Source organism: Thalassophryne amazonica, chromosome 2 (assembly GCF_902500255.1).
Source record: "Thalassophryne amazonica chromosome 2, fThaAma1.1, whole genome shotgun sequence".
NCBI lineage: Eukaryota > Metazoa > Chordata > Actinopteri > Batrachoidiformes > Batrachoididae > Thalassophryne > Thalassophryne amazonica.
In genome coordinates this window covers 111551552-111570720 of record NC_047104.1, presented here as the reverse complement: position 1 = coordinate 111570720, position 19169 = coordinate 111551552, and the positions used below count along the sequence as shown (strand labels likewise).

General features: G+C 43.5%; 1 long non-coding RNA gene across 1 annotated transcript in view; it reads right to left on the bottom strand.

The window, feature by feature from the left end:
- Positions 1 to 3836: 3836 nt before the first annotated feature.
- The window catches only part of LOC117529150, a 264393-nt gene continuing 249060 nt past the window's right edge, over positions 3837 to 19169 (bottom strand). The window contains exon 4 of the long non-coding RNA XR_004565934.1: positions 3837 to 4002. This is a non-coding gene — a long non-coding RNA (uncharacterized LOC117529150). The remainder of the gene's footprint in view (positions 4003 to 19169) is intronic.

The following is a 19169-nucleotide window of genomic DNA, read 5'->3' as shown; positions in this document are numbered from 1 at the left end:
CTGTATGTGCATGTTGGATCATGTACAGAGAAAACCGCCTCATGTCCATATTGTCATAGCCAATGCTTCCTTACAGAGCAAGTCGTACTCCTCAAATGAGTCTTCCTAATCGTGTTTTGATGCAAAGTCATTCCAGTCATACCCAGTGATCCTCCAAAGACAACTAGTACGCAGGATCCTGTTGTATCCTTAGGTCATCAGTTAGTATCCGTGTCTGCAAGCCAATACAGTAAGACACAAAGCAGCAAGAACCTAAAGACTCAAACCTTTGTTGTCCTTCAAAGGTACTGGCATCACTAAACACCTGCCACTACAAAGACAAGGGAATGTCTGTGAAAGTTCGACACTTTATCTCATTAAGATACACTTCTGATGGTCCAGGGAGTCACTGAAAGCCTGGACCTTCATTTTGATGCAGGACCATTACAAACCCAGACATTCCATTTCCTCACCCATTTTGTCAAGCACTGCAATGTGAGTATCCATTGATTCAGCAAAGATCATAGCATCGTAAGCAATGCAAAGGTCAGTAAACTTCTCTTCACCTACAAAAAAACCCATGTTGCTGCTTTCCACAACGTTAAAAATAAATAAATAAAAACACTATAAAATTATAACCACATGTGTGCACACAACAACATCTGATCATTACTATAAGGTAAACATCTTTCACTGTTAATCTAATTTTTTAATATTGTTAACACTAATGACTAACGGACACAGCAATCAGTTCTTACTCTCTCGGGTATCAACTACGAGTGAGGCAGAGTGGTACAATGATGATAAAAGCATGAAACTTGGCACAGTATTAGGTTCGGGATCTCTGAAAATTTTGGGCTATATGGTCATCTGAAATCTAGTCTATGATAGCTATGCTGAGAATTTTTCGACAAGGTCTCCAATCGCTTCAACAAAATACAAGTAATGCCTAATCACCTTGGTACGTGAATTATTTTATATCCAGTTCTTCTTCCTAAATGGTTTGCACATGTTTCTGTGGCTGTCTACTGATCCACTGTGAACATGCTGAAACCTGGCACTGCATGCATATTTGCTGAGTACAGATCAGATATATTTCAACCATACATCACAACGTAGAGGGTAAATCACCAGAAAAGGGGCAAGTGAGCCCACAGATGTATGGAATAATCAACTTCTATACCCAGAAACTGGCAAGAATTCCTGAGGAATGATGGCAACAAAAGAGAGCTCTTGTCCTTTCTTAGCAAACAGACCAAGATCTTGAAGACCAAGATCCAGATTATTGTCACTGACACATACCTTGCTCTGTTGATGAACACCTGGAGAAGTTGGAGCGCTTTGTGGTGCTCCTGTATGACAGGGCAATCATTGAGGTAATGGAGGCTTGGAAGCATGTCTTCTCTCAGAAGGGCAGGTCAATGGATAGCTCTCCGCTAACTCAAGCTGCACTTAAGGAACAAATCAAGAGATCAGGCAGGACTACCGATAACTACTCCAATACTTCCATCTCCCAGTGACTGGGGCTGGGTTCAAGTAGATGATGGGGGAATGGCCCTCCCAGAAGCTTCAAAAACATGCTGTGAGTTGTACATATAGCTGCAAGAAAAGGTCGCAGAGGCCAATGTATTTTTGTCAAAGCTGCCCTAAAGTGTACTACTCTCTGCTTCTATGGTGGAAGATGTGACCGGAAATAAACAGTAATGAACATAAAGTATGAACACTTGACTTACTGGACGAGTAACTTGTGTCTCAAACAAGGTATGTGTGTGTTTGTATTTTGAAATAAAGATGAAGAATGTATCAGTGATAATGCAAGTTCACAATGTACCTCTTACGTGAATGGTCATGATATTTTACCGCCATTTCCAAAATGGCTGCCACACTGACACTCAGACAAATCTGAGGTAAAAAAAATTTCTCTTGCTCTCTGCTAACTGTGCCAAATTTTTTGATATATTTTACCAAGCCGCCTCACTATACACAACGATCCTGATTTCATTCTATCTGTTTTTTGGGATATTTTCTGCAATCATTCCATCTGGCACATTTGTTTATTTAGACTCGTGCATAATTGCATGTGTCTATTTCAGTGATTAGACAGTGCTTCAGCACTCAGCTCTCTCTCTGTGTCATGCTGTGTGCTTTTGTTTGCTCTGCTGTCTGTTGTGTTCCAGCCCCTGGATACATGCATAGATACTGTATATATGGACACGGCAGAGTTAATTGTCATTAATGGGAGCCAGTCATGAAAAGAAGACCAAGAGGGTCGATTTAATTTATATAGCACCAAATCACAACAAAGCTGCCTCAAGGCACTTCAAACAAGTAAGGCTAACCTTACCAACCCCTGGAGAAGGGGTGTTGAACTTGTTCCAGAAAGGGCGGAGAGGGTGCAGGTTTTCTTTGCAACCACCCACTCCACCAGGTGTTTTCACTGATAAACTGATTCTGTTTACTCAAAGTGATGTTCATCAGCTATACGTACAACTCACAGCAGTAATCTAAGAAATCTTGTGCTGTAAAAGGAGAATGAACTACAGGTGGTTGTCCATAAATAAGTGTTGTCACTGTGTCGGACAAGAACTTTGAGTTGTGCTTGTTTTTGTTTTTTGTTTTTTGTCAGTTAGGGAATAACCCTGTTGTGTCTGATGATTTTTATTCTTTTGGTTAAAGGGGTGGGCGTTTATAAGCTTTTGCTTCTGCCCACACCCTTTCAGTCACATGGACGCTTTGTCGGATTGTTTTCTTTGTTTTCACTGTGAGGTGAATTTGTTATTTTTGTCTGTGTGCAGAATAAACTCAAATTCAAATTTCCAGACGTCAATGCTGGATTTTACAGTCACAAAAAAAAAAAAAGGAGTTTTAAAACGGATATTTGTGACCATAATCCAGCATTAACATCCGCAAATCATCAGACACGAGGGGGTTCTTCCCATTATAATCCAATTCCAACGTTTGTACGGATCCGTGTTTTCAGCAAAAGAAGAGTTCACCACTGAAGGCTACATCTTAATCCACATAATAATATAGTTTGATAAAACTGTTACGGAGACAAAGGGTGTAGTCGGCTCGCCAAAGCTTACCGTAGAAAAAGTGTGTTCATGCCAAACTGGAAATTCTGTGAGCAGAATCCACATCAATACTGTCGTATCTTAAATTTATGCATTTTGGTATCGTCGTCGCTCCGCCTCTCTGCTCTGTTTCTCTCGCTCTCAGCTGACAGCGCCATTATTGACATCTGCATAGCAGCACGCGCGGCCAGGGCAGGGAGTAATACATCAAATGTGAAACGGTCGAATATTTTGCCAACGTCAACGTGTTATTTTATAGTCTGAAATCTCACACGATTAACCAATCAGATTAACCTATCCTCACTCAGTTTTTGAGAACTGCCTCCCGCAAACGGATTTACCATATCATACCATACTGTTTGTATTTCTTAAAGATTGCTGTAAATGTTGTCCAAGATATATTCAGTAACTTGGAAATGTTCATGTAACCATCCCCTGACTTGTCTAAAGAAAACTGGATGTATAAGTGATGATTTACTGTAAACAGCATCTGCCCAGGGAAGATTCTTCACATACAATACACGGGCTTGGACTCAGTCAACCCATTCAGGCCTTCATGATTTTCTCCTGGAAACCCAGAGTTCTTACTGAAATGAATTTATATTGAACTTTTCAGCCTTCATAAATGTCTGGATAGCCATAGAAAAGGCATTTGTTTTATAAATGAATGGTGCCTCAGATGACTGATGAATGCATTGGAGTGTTTCTACCTCTGCAAGACTAGCGAGGCATTTGTTTTCCTTGTCCTTCTTTCTGGCTGGAGCATTGAATACTCACTTCTGCACTTTGTGTGCACAAGTTGAACAGGAACTACATGGATATGGCCACCACGTTCTTTGCTTGCTCTTTTCATTCTTTCATATCCTTTGGTAGTCAGGGTCACCCTTTTCTGACCATTATCTACTGGCTGCTCACAGAATATGCACTTGCCCATTGTGCTCACTTTTTTCTCTGAAATGCACAGAAAATAAAATTCAGTGATATTAACTCTCTGGGGCCGACGCCGTCGTATACGACGGCTAAGACCAAGCTTTACTAAATTATAAATAACTTTTTAATGATATGAGATAGAAACTTTTTTTTTTTTTTTTGCCCAAAACTTAACTCCGCGGACTTTTGAGCCAGCCATGGGCCGTCTTTGTACTCTTCATAGAAGTTCTGTGATGATGTGCACAATGTGAGTGTACAATCGGAATTGGTTCACCGTCACATGGTTTTCCAAAATCCAATCGTAGCGCAGATTTACCTCACGTGAAAAGCCAAAGATCATTTTCAGGAGTGATATGTTACGAGTTGGCCCGTTTGAATAGCCCCTTGGGTGCTCCAATGAGTACATACCATTGGGCTCCAATGCACCCTGCGCCATTACGCACAGCGATCAGTGAAAGCAGACGGAGAGCCTCTTATGACAATCTCACGTGCTCAAACAAAGTGTGTAACTATCAAGATTGCTCCACTAGTTTGCATGTGAATGTTATTGGATAACTCTGTTGCTTAAAGGACTGTTTACCATATCAATGGAGCGAGGGGGAGGGCCACTCCTCAGTTGTAAGGAGCCAAAGTGGGCCAAAGTGTGAATGAAAGCTGCTTTAGAAGCAGCACAAAGCACTCCAAAACACAGTAGAAGTAGACGTTTGTGATGTAACCTTTGTGTAATAGCAGACAGAAATTGCTTTGAGATGAAGACAAAACAAAAGCATAGACCATTTTGTATATATTGTTCAAAATGTGCATTTGTGTTTATTGTTTAAACCTTTTTGTTGTACAATCTTTCACACAAGACCTCAAAATACCTTTATAAAGTGTCAGAACAGTTGTTTATTATAGTTTGTTGTGTGTTTTGAATAAATGTGTGTGGAAAATTCTTCCGCTTTACTTTTTCCTTTCCTATTTCTGATTGTAAACCTTTATTACACTTAGAAAACACAACAAAAACATATATATGAAAGCACAGGTTGTCCTGAAAAAAAGAGACATAAAACTTGATTGTGCGATTCAGTGAGAGCTGTTAACAGCAATAATAAAACATTTATGCCAGGCGAGTGAACTGTTCAAAAAATGCCTTCAGACCCCAGAGGGTTAACAAAGACTTCATTCAATACAGCAGTTGGCAAACAGTGATAAACTTGGCCAGGTTAATATGGGTGTAATATTAAGATGGAGGGATTCCAATATCAGTGTTTAGGGCCCCTTCACACATAGTGCAAATATATACAACTCAGGGCGACACCCATCAGAGCAGCTTGTATGAGCGCACCATGAAACATCATGCCGACAGGCAGGCGTGCATGATTCCGGTGCGACGGTTCATGCACACAGGAACATAGTGCCACAAGCTGCATGATACGGTTACACATCGTGCAGCTGCTGTGAAGAAAAAAAAATACATGCTGCAATGGTTTTGTGCATGCGGGAACACAGCAGCTTTTCACAGCAGCTTTTACACATCACGCAGCTGCTGTGAAAATAAAATAAATAAAAATTACATGCCACCCACGGGACTCAAACCCGCGCCAAAAGCTCTGATTGCCAGTCAGAAACTTTACCACTGAGCTACAATCACTGTCCTGTTAAAGCTGCTGGAAACAGGACATGGACGTATTAAAAAAACACACACACACCATATAGAAACACCGCATTTTATTGAATCCCTCTTATCAAGTGGGCAATACAAGTATGATCTGTCTGTTCCTCTGTAGATGACCCATGGTCACAGACATACAGTCATGAAATGACATGAATGATGAAGCAGTTTGCTCTTCTCATGTCCACATCTACTGGTCCTATGCGTCCAGTCGACCGTGCACGCATGTTCTGCCAGACACGCGTGTCTTGTGGACGCTGCACCACACGACTGACACCGCGTCATGTGAAACAGAGCTTACGTGGGTGGTGTGACAGTCAGATCGCCTGCTGCATGTTATGATTTGATGGTTCCTTTCAGCCTGTGAATGTGCGCACCGTGCGTGCACTCACTCACTTCAGCCCATCGCCACAACGATATATGAAATTTTAGTAAGGTATATCTTATATTATATTCCAAATCTAAGGTGGAACTATGCTAGTATATAAAGGTATATCTAAAAAGGAAAAGTAAAATAGGAGAGTAGAAAACAGTAGAGTTGAGCCACTTTGGTGCCTGGTCTTGAGAACCAGGGATGGTATATTTTTTATTTATTTCCACGTAAGGACAGCAAGCACACACGCGCATCACAGTGTTAGTTCATGTCTGTCCAAACACAATACGTGTTGTCCTGCTGGGACGTCCAGATCCACAGCTCCCCACAGCTGTTTCTGTCGACGGCCGCACCTCCTGTCAGTTCAGCACACACACCAACGTGTCAGTGTGTGTTTGCAAAGCCACACTTGTGGGACACTTAGACAAACTTCACTGCCAGCATGACAGTGATTGCCTGCTGACTGTTGTTGTGTCAATAGTACGAATGGCCACACATTTTCTAAGTGCCAAATGAGCGGTGTTAGAGGTTTGTGTGTCACCTGGAATTGGCCGACACATGCCACGAGAGGGTTCAATGGGCTCGGACACCGCACACTTTGTTTTTCAGTTGCTGGTGTGCGCGAATAGTTTTAGCAACAGGTGTATGAGGCAGCTACGATTTGACATGTTTTACGCACAATTCCATGCCAAATTCGCACTATGTGTGAAGGAGCCCTTAAATTAGACTTTAAAACTAGCGTTCGATTATGAGTAAGAATTATTTGAACATGCACTTCATGTTGGCAATAAATGGGTGGTCAATGTTATATTTATCACCCATGTCTCTATAGACTGATAGTTTCATCGCTCCCATCCTGTCCGCCTGGTGAGTTGACAGGGGGAGAGCTCGCTTTAGTGGGGATTACTGTTAGAGTTTAGGCTTTGCCTTTCCTTTTCCTTGTGTTTCTTGTTGTTTTCCCTCTTTGGTGTGTCATGTTGTCTCAGTCTGTCTCTGTGTTGGTGGGCATGGACTCTAGGTGCTGTCGGTGTTCTGAACTTAGCCCCTCTGGACCTCTACACTGCTCTAGAGGCAGTTTCTACATCAGTAAGTCTGCACCAGTTGGGCAGGTGGCAAAGATTAGCAGATGCCAGTCATACCTTAATCATGGAAAGAATATCAGCGGATTTTCCGCTTAATACTTTCCCATGTGTTAGGGTACGAAAAATATACTCTTTTGTGAATAAATTTAGTACAGCGATAACAGGGAGAGAGTCATGGTCAGACCTGGCTCTGAACACGGCCTCACCTGTAATCACTTGTTTTACAGACGGATCATTGATCGGAGGAAAGCCAGAGCTGGAGTGTTAATACAACACAACAGCCTGACACAGGAAAAGAGCTTTGCACTGGGCAGATACAACACCATCTTTCAGGCTGAGGTGTTTGCTGTCATTCAGTGTGTCGAGTTCCTGATTAGCCTCAATTTTAGGGGTAAAAGGCGTTTCAGGGCATTTGCTGGCCTGCGTAGAAGTATAATAGGTCCAGGCACCATCCCTATAGTGAAGCATGGTGGTGGCAACATCATGCTGTGGGGATGTTTTTCAGGAGCAGAAACTGCGAGACTAGTCAGGATTGAGGGAAAGATGAATGTGGCAATGTACAGAGACATCCTGGATGAAAACCTGCTCCACAGCACTCTTGACCTCGGACTGGGGTGACAGCTCATCTTTCTCCAAGACAATAACTTTAAGCAAACAGCCAAGATATCAAAGGAGTGGCTTCAAGACAACTCTGTCAATGTCCTTTAGTGGCCCAGCCAGAGACCAGACCTGAATCTGATTGAACATCTCTGGAGAGATCTGAAAATGTCTGTGCACTGACACTCCCCATCCAACCTGATGGAGCTTGAGAGGTGCTACAAAGAGGAATGGGCAAAACTGTCCAAAGATGGGTGCCCCAAGCTTGAAGCATCATATTCAAGAAGACCTGAGGCTGTAATTGCTGCCAAAGGTGCATCAAAAAAGTATTAGGCAATAAGTGTGAATACGTGCCATGTCTTAGTTTTTTTTTTTTTTTTTAATAAATTTGCAAAAAACAAAAAACAACCTTTTTTCATGTTGTCATTATGGGATGTAGAGGTTTGAGGGAAAAACGAATTTGCCCCATTTTGGAATAAGGAACGTTTTCCTTTTTCTACATAAAAATGTGGAAAAAATGAAGCGCTGTGAATACTTTCCGGATGCACCGTATGTAAATGTTGGATCATGTACAGAGAAAACCGCCTCATGTCCATATTGTCATAGCCAATGCTTCCTCACAGAGCAATTCATACTCCTCAAATGAGTCTTCCTAATCGTGTTATGATGCAAAGTCATTCCAGTCGTACCCAGTGATTCTGCAAAGACAACTAGTACCCAGGATCCAGTTGTATCCTTAGGTCATCAGTTAGTATCCGTGTCTGCAAGCCATACAGTAAAACACAAAGCAGCAGGAACCTAAAGACTCAAACCTTTGTTGTCCTTCAAAGGTACTGGCATCACTAAACACCTGCCACTACCAAGACAAGGGAATGTCAGTGAAAGTTCGACACTTTATCTCATTAAGATACACTTCTGATGGTCCAGGGAGTCACTGAAAGCCTGGACCTTCATCTTGAAGCAGGACCATCACAAACCCAGACATTCCATTTCCTCACCCATTTTGTCAAGCACTGCAATATGAGTAGCCATTGATTCAGCAAAGATCATAGCATCGTAAGCAATGCAAAGGTCAGTAAACTTCTCTTCACCAGCCCTCTCCCTCACCATCCTCACCACCATCATCATCATCATCATCATCATCACAGTCAGCCGGAACAAACACCCACTCTCACCACCCTCCCTCCTTCACGGTAGACCAGGTCAGGAGAGAGCTAAGGAGATTCCACCCCAAGAAGGCAGCAGGCCCGGATAAAGTGTGTCCCAGAATGCTTAAGGCCTGCGCCAACCAACTGGGGGAGCCCCTCCAGCATGTTTTCAACCTGAGCCTGCGTCTCGGAAAGGTCCCAGTGATGTGGAAGACATCCTGTGTCATTCCAGTTCCTAAGAAGGTACACCCGAAGGAGCTGAATGACTACAGGCCGGTCGCTTTGACATCCCACATGATGAAGACCATGGAGCGACTGCTGTTGAGCGTCCTCAGACCTCAGGTTAGACATGCTGAGGACTCACTGCAGTTTGCATACAGGGAGAAGGTGGGAGTGGAGGACGCCATCCTCTACCTCCTTCACAGGGCCCACTCTCATTTGGACAGGGGTAACAGTGCTGTGAGGGTCATGTTTTTTTGACTTCTCCAGTGCCTTCAATACCATCCAGCCCCTGCTACTGAGAGACAAGCTCATGGAGATGGAGGTGGACACTCATCTGGTCACCTGGATCACTGATTATCTAACTGGAAGACCACAATATGTTAGATTCAGTAACTGCACCTCGGACACAGTGATCAGCAGCACTGGAGCACCACAAGGAACCGTGCTGTCTCCAGTTCTGTTCACTCTGTACACATCAGACTTCAATTACAACTCGGAGTCGTGCCACATGCAGAAGTTTTCGGACGATACTGCTATTGTGGGATGTGTGCGAGAGGGACAGGAAAGCGAGTACAGGGACCTGATACAGGACTTTGTGGAGTGGTGCAAATCAAACCACCTACAGCTGAACATTACCAAAACAAAGGAGATGGTAGTGGACTTTAGAAGGTCCAGGCCCACTCTGCAGCCAGTCTCAATTGAGGGGGTCGATGTGGAGATGGTCCGGTCTTACAAATATCTGGGGACACTTATGGATGATAGATTGGACTGGTCAGCCAATACTGACACACTCTACAGGAAGGGACAGAGCAGACTGTACTTCCTGAGGAGATTAGGGTCCTTCAGGATTTGCCATAAACTCCTGCGAATGTTCTACCAGTCTGTGGTAGCCAGTGTCCTCTTCTCTGTGGTGGTCTGCTGGGGGAGCAGCATGAAGAGGAGGGACACTGGGCGACTGGACAGGCTGGTGAGGAAAGCTGGTTTAGTGCTGGGAACAGAGCTGGAGACACTAACATCAGTGGCAGAGAGAAGGACCCTCAGTAAACTGCTGGCCATTATGGACAATGTTGAGCACCCTCTGCACAGCGTCATCATCAGGCAGAGGAGCTCATTCAGTGGCAGACTGCTGTCCCAGTCCTGCCACACGGACAGATTTAGGAAGTCTTTTGTCCCTCAGGCCATCAGACTGTTTAACTCTTCCCAACACAGCAAAAAATAATCCTGTGATACATCTGATTAGACCTTTCATTGCTTTTTTTGCACTACCAACAATGTTTACACTGTTTACTTCTTTGCACAACTTTCACTGTTTATATTGTGTACTGTTTACATCTGCACTACCTCCTTACTACTGCATTATTACACTATATTTACTCCTCCGTTATATTCTGTGAGACTGGATGCTGACAAAATTTTATTTTTATTTTTAGTTTAGTTAGTGGTTTTTATTGAGTGGTCTATCTTCTTTTATTTATTTAATCTTATTTGTGTGTCTGGTGTAATGTGTGTCTTGTCTAATGTGCAAGCTGCTGGATGCCTTGAATTTCCCTCTGGGATCAATAAAGTATCTATCTATCTGTTTGTCTGTCTGTCTGTCTCTCTGTCTGTCTGTCTCTCTGTCTGTCTCTCTGTCTATCTATCTACCTACAAAAGCACCTACAGTGGGGAAAATAAGTATTTGACCCCCTGTCAATTTTGCAGGTTTTCCCACCTACAAAGAATTGAGAGGTCTGTAATTTCTGTCGTAGGTGCACTTCAACTGTGAGAGACAGAATCTAAAAAAAATCCAGTAAATCACATTGTACAATTTTATATAATTAATTTGCATTTTATTGCATAAAATAAGTATTTGACCGCCTAGAAAAACAGAGCTTAACAATTGGTACAGAAACATTTGTCTGCCTTTACAGAGGTCAGACGTTTCCTGTAGTTCTTGACCAAGTTTTCACACACTGCAACAGGGATTTTGGTCCACTCCTCCATACAAATCTCCAAATCTTTCAGGTTTGGAGTTTCAGATTCCTCCAAAGATTTTCTATTGAGTTCAGGTCTGGAGACTGGCCAAGCCACTGCAGGACCTTGAAATGCTTCTTATGGAGCCCCTACTTAGTTGCCCTGGCTGTTTGTTTTGGGTCATTGTCATGCTGGAAGACCCAGCCATGACCCATCTTCAATGCTCTTACTGAGGGAAGGAGCTTGTTTGCCAAAATCTCGCAATACATGACCCCATCCACCCTCCCTTCAATACGGTGCAGTCGTCCTGTCCCCTTTGCAGAAGAGCACCCCCAGAGTATGATGTTTCCACCCCCATGCTTCACGGTTGGGATGGTTTTCTTGGGGTTGTTCTCATCCTCTAAACATGGTAAGTGGAGTTGATTCCAACAAGCTCTATTCTGGTCTCATCTGACCACATGACCTTCTCCCATGCCTCCTCTGGATCATCCAGATGGTCACTGGTGAACTTCAAACGGGCTTGGACATGTGCTGGCTTGAGCAGGGGGACCTTGCTGCCCTGCAGGATTTTAAACCATGACCGCATCATGTGTTACTAATGTAATCCTTGTGACTGTGGTCCCAGCTCTCTTCAGGTCATTGACCAGGTCCTCCTGTGTAGTTCTGAGCTTTCTCAGAATCATCCTTACTCCACAAAGTGAGATCTTGCATGGAATCCCAGACCGAGGGAGATTGACAGTCATCTTGTGTTTCTTCCACTTTCTAATAAATAAACATAACAGTTGTGATGTGTGGGCCGCCAGAAGAGGAGGTACTGCTGGCCCACCACCAGAGGGCACCCTGCCTGAAGTGCGGGCTTCAGGCACGAGAGGGCGCTGCCGCCACGGACACAGCCGGGAGTGACAGCTGTCACTCATTAATTCCTGACAGCTGTCACTCATTCTTCATCATCGCACTCCATAAAACCCAGACGTCATCTCCACCTCATCGCCGAGATATCATACTTCTTTGGAGGTAATAGACTCAGCCGTTTGTGTTTTACAATATAATCTGTATATTGTGAATGTTTGCAGGAGTACCGGTCCCTCTGTCTGTGGAAGCTGAGTGAGTGCTGGATGGCACTCTTTTCCCCTGAGGAATCACTGCGGTACTCTGCAGAATATTGTGTTAGAGGTGGAGGTGGCATTCCCACCATTGTTGTTACGGGGTGTACACACACCCACACTTGACTGTCTTTGTTCTTCGCCAGCAGTACCAGATCCGACAGTCGGGGACGGTGATCACCTGGGAATTCGGGACTTGGCGGCTCCAGTATTCACCAGGTTCGGTGGCGGCGGAAATCGTGTGGTTCCGGCTCTTCTCAGGACAGACGTCTTCTATCCTCGAGCCCGCCCACACGTCACCTTTGTGGATTGACTGTAATCATATTCTGAGATTGTCTGTATATTCGTTGTGCACCTTCACAACATTAAATTGTTACTTTTTGGCTCATCTATTGACCGTTCATTTGCGCCCCCTGTTGTGGGTCCGTGTCACTACACTTTCACAACAAGTTGCTGTCTTCTACCAAGCTGCTTGCCTGTTGTCCTGTAGTCCATCCCAGCATTGTGCAGGTCTACAGTTTTTTCCCTGGTGTCCTCAGACAGCTCTTTGGTCTTGTCTATGGTGGACAGGTTGGAGTGTGATTGATTGAGTGTGTGAACAGGTGTCTTTTATACAGGTAACAAGTTCAAACAGGTGCAATTAATACAGGTAAAGATTGCAGAATAAGAGGGCTTCTTAAAGAAAAATTAACAGGTCTGTGAGAGCCAGAATTCCTGCTGGTTGTTAGGGGTTCAAATACTTATTTTATGCAATAAATTGCAAATTAATTATTTAAAAATCATACAATGTGATTTTCTGGATTTTTTTTTTTTAGATTCTGTCTCTCACAGTTAAAGTGTACCTACGATAAAAATTACAGACCTCTACATTCTTTGTAGGTGGGAAAACCTGCAAAACTGACAGGGGGTCAAATACTTATTTTCCCCACTGTATGTTGCTGGTTTCCACAATGTTAAAAATAAATAAATAAAAACACTATAAAATTATAACCACATGTGTGCACACAACAACATCTGATCATAACTCTGAGGTAAACATCTTTCATTGTTAATATAACTTTTTAACATTGTTAACACTAATGACTAACGGACACAGCAATCAGTTCTTACTCTCTCTGGTATCAACTACTAGTGAAGCAGAGTGGTACAATGATTGTGCAATTGATGATAAAAGCATGAAACTTGGCACAGTATTAGGTTCAGGATCTCTGAAAATTTTGGGCTATATGGTCATCTGAAATCTAGTCTATGATAGCTATGCTGAGAATTTTTCAACAAGGTCTCCAATCGCTTCAACAGAATACAAGTAATGTCTAATTACCTTGGTACGTGAATTATTTTATACCCAATTCTTCTTCCTAAATGGTTTACACGTTTCTGTGGCTGTCTACTGATCCACTGTGAACATGCTGAAACCTGGCACTGCATGCATATTTGCTGAGTACAGATCAGATATATTTCAACCATACATCACAACGCAGAGGGTAAATCAAGCCTGCAATGAAGACATTCCTGGTAGTTTGAAGTCATGCACACACCAGAAAAGGGGCAAATGAGCCCACAGATGTATGGAATAATCAACTTCTATACCCAGAAACTGGCAAGAACTCCTGAGGAATGATGACAACAAAAGAGAGCTCTTGTCCTTTCTTAGCAAACAGACCAAGATCTTGAAGACCAAGATCCAGATTATTGTCACTGACACATACCTTGCTCTGTTGATGAACACCTGGAGAAGTTGGAGTGCTTTGTGGTGCTCCTGTATGACAGGGCAATCACTGAGGTAATGGAGGCTTGGAAACATGTCTTCTCTCAGAAGGGCAGGTCAGTGGATAGCTCTCCGCTAACTCAAGCTGCACTTAAGGAAAAAATCAAGAGATCAGGCAGGACTACCTATAACTACTCCAATACTTCCATCTCCCAGTGACTGGGGCTGGGTTCAAGTAGATGATCTGGGTTCAAGTAGATGATGGGGGAATGTCCCTCCCAGAAGCTTCAAAAACATGCTGTGAGTTGTACATATAGCTGCAAGAAAAGGTCGCAGAGGTCAATGTATTTTTGTCAAAGCTGCCCTAAATTGTACTACTCTCTGCTTCTATGGTGGAAGATGTGACCGGGATTACACAGTAATGAACATAACAAAGTATGAACACTTGACTTACTGGACGAGTAACTTGTGTCTCAAACAAGGTATGTGTGTGTTTGGTATGTGTGCTTTTGTTTGCTCTGCTGTCTGTTGTGTTCCAGCCCCTGGATACATGCATAGATACTGTATGTATGGACACGGCAGAGTTAATAGTCATTAATGGAGCCAGTCATGAAAAAAGACCAAGAGGTCGATTTCATTTATATAGTGCCAAATCATAACAAAGCTGCCTCAAGGCACTTCAAACAAGTAAGGTCTAACCTTACCAACCCCTGGAGAAGGGGTATTGAACTTGTTCCAGAAAGGGCGGAGAGGGTGCAGGTTTTCTTTGCAACCACCCACTCCACTAGGTGTTTTCACTGATAAACTGATTCCGTTTACTCAAAGTGATGTTCATCAGCTATACGTACAACTCACAGCAGTAATCTAAGAAATCTTGTGCTGTAAAAGGAGAGCGAACTACAGGTGGTTGTCCATAAATAAGTCTTGTCACTATGTCGAACAAGAACTTTGAGTTGTGCTTGTTTTTGTTGATCAGTTAGGGAATACTAGTTGGCCTGTTTGAATAGCCCCCTGGGTGCTTCAATGAGTACATACTATTGGGCTCCAATGCACCCTGTGCAATTACGCACAGCGATCAGTGAAAGCAGACGGAGAGCCTCTGATGACAATCTCGTGCTCAAACAAAGAGTGTGTAACTATCAGGATTGCTCCACTAGTTTGCATGTGAATGTTACTGGATAACTCTGTTGCTTTCTCGGCGTAAAGCACTATTTACCATATCAATGGAGCGAGTGGGAGGGCCACTCCTCAGATTGTAAGGAGCCAAAGTGTGAATGAAAGCTGCTTTAGGAGCAGCACAGAGCACTCCAAAACACAGTAGAAGTTTGTGATGTAACCTTTGTGTAATAGCAGACAGAAATTGCTTTGAGATGAAGACAAAAAAAAAACGCATAGACCATTTTGTATACATTGTTCAAAATGTGCATTTGTGTTTATTGTTTGAACCTTTTTGTTGTACAGTCTTTCACACAAGACCTCAAATTACCTTTATAAAGTGTCAAAATAGTTGTTTATTATAGTTTGTTGTGTGTTTTGAATAAATGTGTGTGGAAAATTCCTCCGCTTTACTTTTTCCTTTCTTATTTCTGATTGTAAACCTTGATTACACTTATAAAACACAACAAAAGCATATATATATATATTATGAAAGCACAGGTTGTCCTGAAAAAAGAGACATAAAACTTGATTGAGGGATGCAGGGAGAGCTGTTAACAGCAATAATAAAACATTTATGCCAGGCGAGTGAACTGTTCAAAAAATGCCCTCAGACCCCAGAGGGTTAACAAAGACTTCATTCAATACAGCAGTTGGCAAAAAGTGATAAACTTGGCCAGGTTAATATGGGTGTAATATTAAGGTGGAGGGATTCCAATATCGGTGTTTAGGGCCCCTTCACACATAGTGCAAATATAGACAACTCAGGACGACACCCATGGGAACAGCTCATATGAACGCACCATGAAACATCACACCGACGGGCAGGTGTGCATGATTCTGGTGCGACAGTTCATGGACACAGGAACACAGTGCCACTAGCTGCACGATACGGTTACACATGTGGGTGGTGTGACAGTCAGATCGCCTGCTGCGTGTTATGATCTGATGGTTCATTTCAGTCTGTGAATGTGCGCACTGTGCGTGCACTCGCTCACTGCAGCCCGTCGCCACAACGATATATGAAAATTTAGTAAGGTATATCTTATATATTATATTCCAATTCTAAGGTGGAACTATGCTAGTATATAAAGGTATATCTAAATATCTAAAAAGGAAGAGTAAAATATTAGAGTAGAAAAGAGTAGAGTTGAGCCACTTTGGTGCCTGGTCTTGAGAACCAGGGATGGTATATTTTTATTTATGTCCACGTAAGGACAGCAAGCACACATGCGCATCACAGTGTTAGTTCATGTCTGTCCAAACACAGTACGTGTTGTCCTGCTGGGACGTCCAGATCCACAGCTCCCCACAGCTGTTTCTGTCGATGGCCGCACCTCCTGTCAGTTCAGCACACACACCAACGTGTCAGTGTGTGTGTTTGCAAAGCCACACTCGTCGGGCACTTAGACAAACTTCACTGCCAGCATGACAGTGATTGTCTGCTGACTGTTGTTGTGTCAATAGTGCAAATTGCCACACATTTTCTAAGTGCTAAATGAGCGGTGTTAGAGGTTTGTGTGTGTCACCTGGAATTGGCCGACACCTGCCACGAGAGGGTTTGATGGGCTCGCACACCACACACTTTGTTTTTCAGTTGCTGGTGTGCGCAAATAGTTGTAGCAACAGGTGTACGAGGCAACTACGATTTGACACATTTTGCACACAATTCCATACCAAATTTGCACTATGTGTGAAGGAGCCCTTAAATTAGACTTTAAAACTAGCGTTCGATTATGACTAAGAATTATTTGAACATGCATTTCATGTTGGCAATAAATGGGTGGTCAATGTTATATTTATCACCCATGTCTCTATAGACTGATAGTTTCATCGCTCCCATCCTGTCTGCCTGGGGAGTTGACGGGGAGAGCTCGCCTTCGTGGGGATTACTGTTAGAGTTTAGGCTTTGCCTTTCCCTTTCCTTGTATTTCTTGTTGTTTTCCCTCTTTGGTGTGTCATGTTGTCTCAGTCTGTCTCTGTGTTGGTGGGCATGGACTCTAGGTGCTGTCGGTGTTCTGAACTTAGCCCCTCTGGACCTCTACACTGTTCCAGAGGCAGTTTCTACATCAGTAAGTCTGCACCAGTTGGGCAGGTGGCAAAGACTAGCAGATGCCAGTCAAACCTTAATCATGGAAAGAATATCAGCAGATTTTCCGCTTAATACTTTCCCATGTGATAGGGTACGAAAAAGATACTCTTTTGTGAATAAATTTAGTACAGCTATAACAGGGAGAGAGTCATGGTCAGACCTGGCTCTGAACACAGCCTCACCTGTAATCACTTGTTTTACAGATGGATCATTGATCGGGGGAAAGCCAGAGCTGGAGTGTTAATACAACACAACAGCCTGACACAGGAAAAGAGCTTTGCACTGGGCAGATACACCACCATCTTTCAGGCTGAGGTGTTTGCTGTTATTCAGTGTGTCGAGCTCCTGATTAGCCTCAATTTTAGGGGTAAAAGGTGTTTCAGGGCATATGTTGGCCTGTGTAGAAGTATAATAGGTCCAGTGGTTGGGACTTACAGGTCACAACCTATTGAATAGATATAGAATGGTAATGAGACTCCAACAGGTCAGTACATGTACACACAGATGTACTGTGGGGAGGAACCTGAGACATCACTCCACTTTTTAGGCCGGCATCTAGCATGGGGTAGACTGACACAGAGGGTTCTGGGTTCCGTTATTTTTGAACCTAACCAGATTAGGAAACTAAAACTAAGAAACCTGGTATCCTTTATCAAGGGTACCAAAAGGTTTAACTAAGTACAGTAGGTTCATTTTGGGGGGTGCAATGGGCCCTTTGGTGGCCTATGGTCTGCTGGGCTGATAGTCCATCCCCTCTTCCCTAACTTGAACTAACCTCATGGTTACTCTGCCAGAGCTCCAGCACTCCTCTTAGTTCAAGTTCAAGTACTTTTATTGTCATTTCAACCATATACACAGTGAAACGAAACAACGTTCCTCCAGGACCAAAGGTGCTACAAAGATTATTATGATTTATCATGATAAACAATAATAAATACAGGTAGGCAGTAAAGTGCACTTGTGACCATTTTTTATAAAGTGAATGCATAGCAGCAGTTATTGACCATAAACATTGCACTCTTAAAAGATGAGATTGTGTGTGTGTGTGTGTGTGTGTGTGTGTGTGTGTGTGTGTGTGTGTGTGTGTGTGTGTGTGTGTGTGTGTGTGTGTGTGTGTGTGTGTGTGTGTGTGTGTGTGTTCAGTCCAGTCACTGAAATATGTGTGACTGTTCAGACCAGACTCTGGTTGTTAAGGAGTCTGATTATTTGTGGGACGAAGCTGTTGCACAGTCTGAACTTGAGGGCCCGGATGCTTTGGTACCTTTTTCCAGATGGTAGGAGGGTGAAGAGTGAGTGTGAGGGGTGTGTGTGATCATCTACAATACTGGTTGCTTTGCGGATGCAGCGTGTGGTGTAAATGTCTATGATGGGAAGAGAGACACCGATGATCTTCTCAGCCGTCCTCACTACTTGCTGCAGGGACTTGCGATCTGATACCATACAGTTCCCAAACCAGGCAGTGATACAGCTGCTCAGGATGCTCTCGATGGTTCCTCTGTAGAATGTGGTGAGGATGGGAGGCTGGAGATGTGCCTTCTTCAGCCTTCGCAGGAAGTAGAGACACTGCTGGGCTTCTTGGTTATGGTGCTGGTGTTGAGGGACCAGGTGAGATCCTCTGCCAGGTGAACTCCAAGAAACTTGGTGTTCTTGACGATCTCCACAGCAGAGCCGTCGATGTGCAGTGGAGAGTGATCACGCCTTGTCCTTCCGAAGTCAACAACCATCTCTTTGGTCTTGTCTACGTTCAGAGACAGGTTGTTGGTTCTGCACCAGTCCATTAACCGTAGCACTTCCTCTCTGTATGCTGACTCATCATTCTTGCTGATGAGACCCACCACAGTCGTATCATCTGCAAACTTGATGATGTGGTTCGAGCTGTGCATTGCTGCACAGTCGTGAGTCAGCAAAGTGAACAGCAGTGGGCTGAGCACACAGCCCTGGCGGGCCCCAGTACTCACCATGGTGGTGCTGGAGATGTTATGTCCGATCCGCACTGACTGAGGTCTCCCAGTCAGGAAGTCCAGGATCCAGTTACAGAGGGAAGTGTTCAGGCCCAGTAGGTTCAGCTTCCTGATCAGGTGCTGGGGAATGATTGTGTT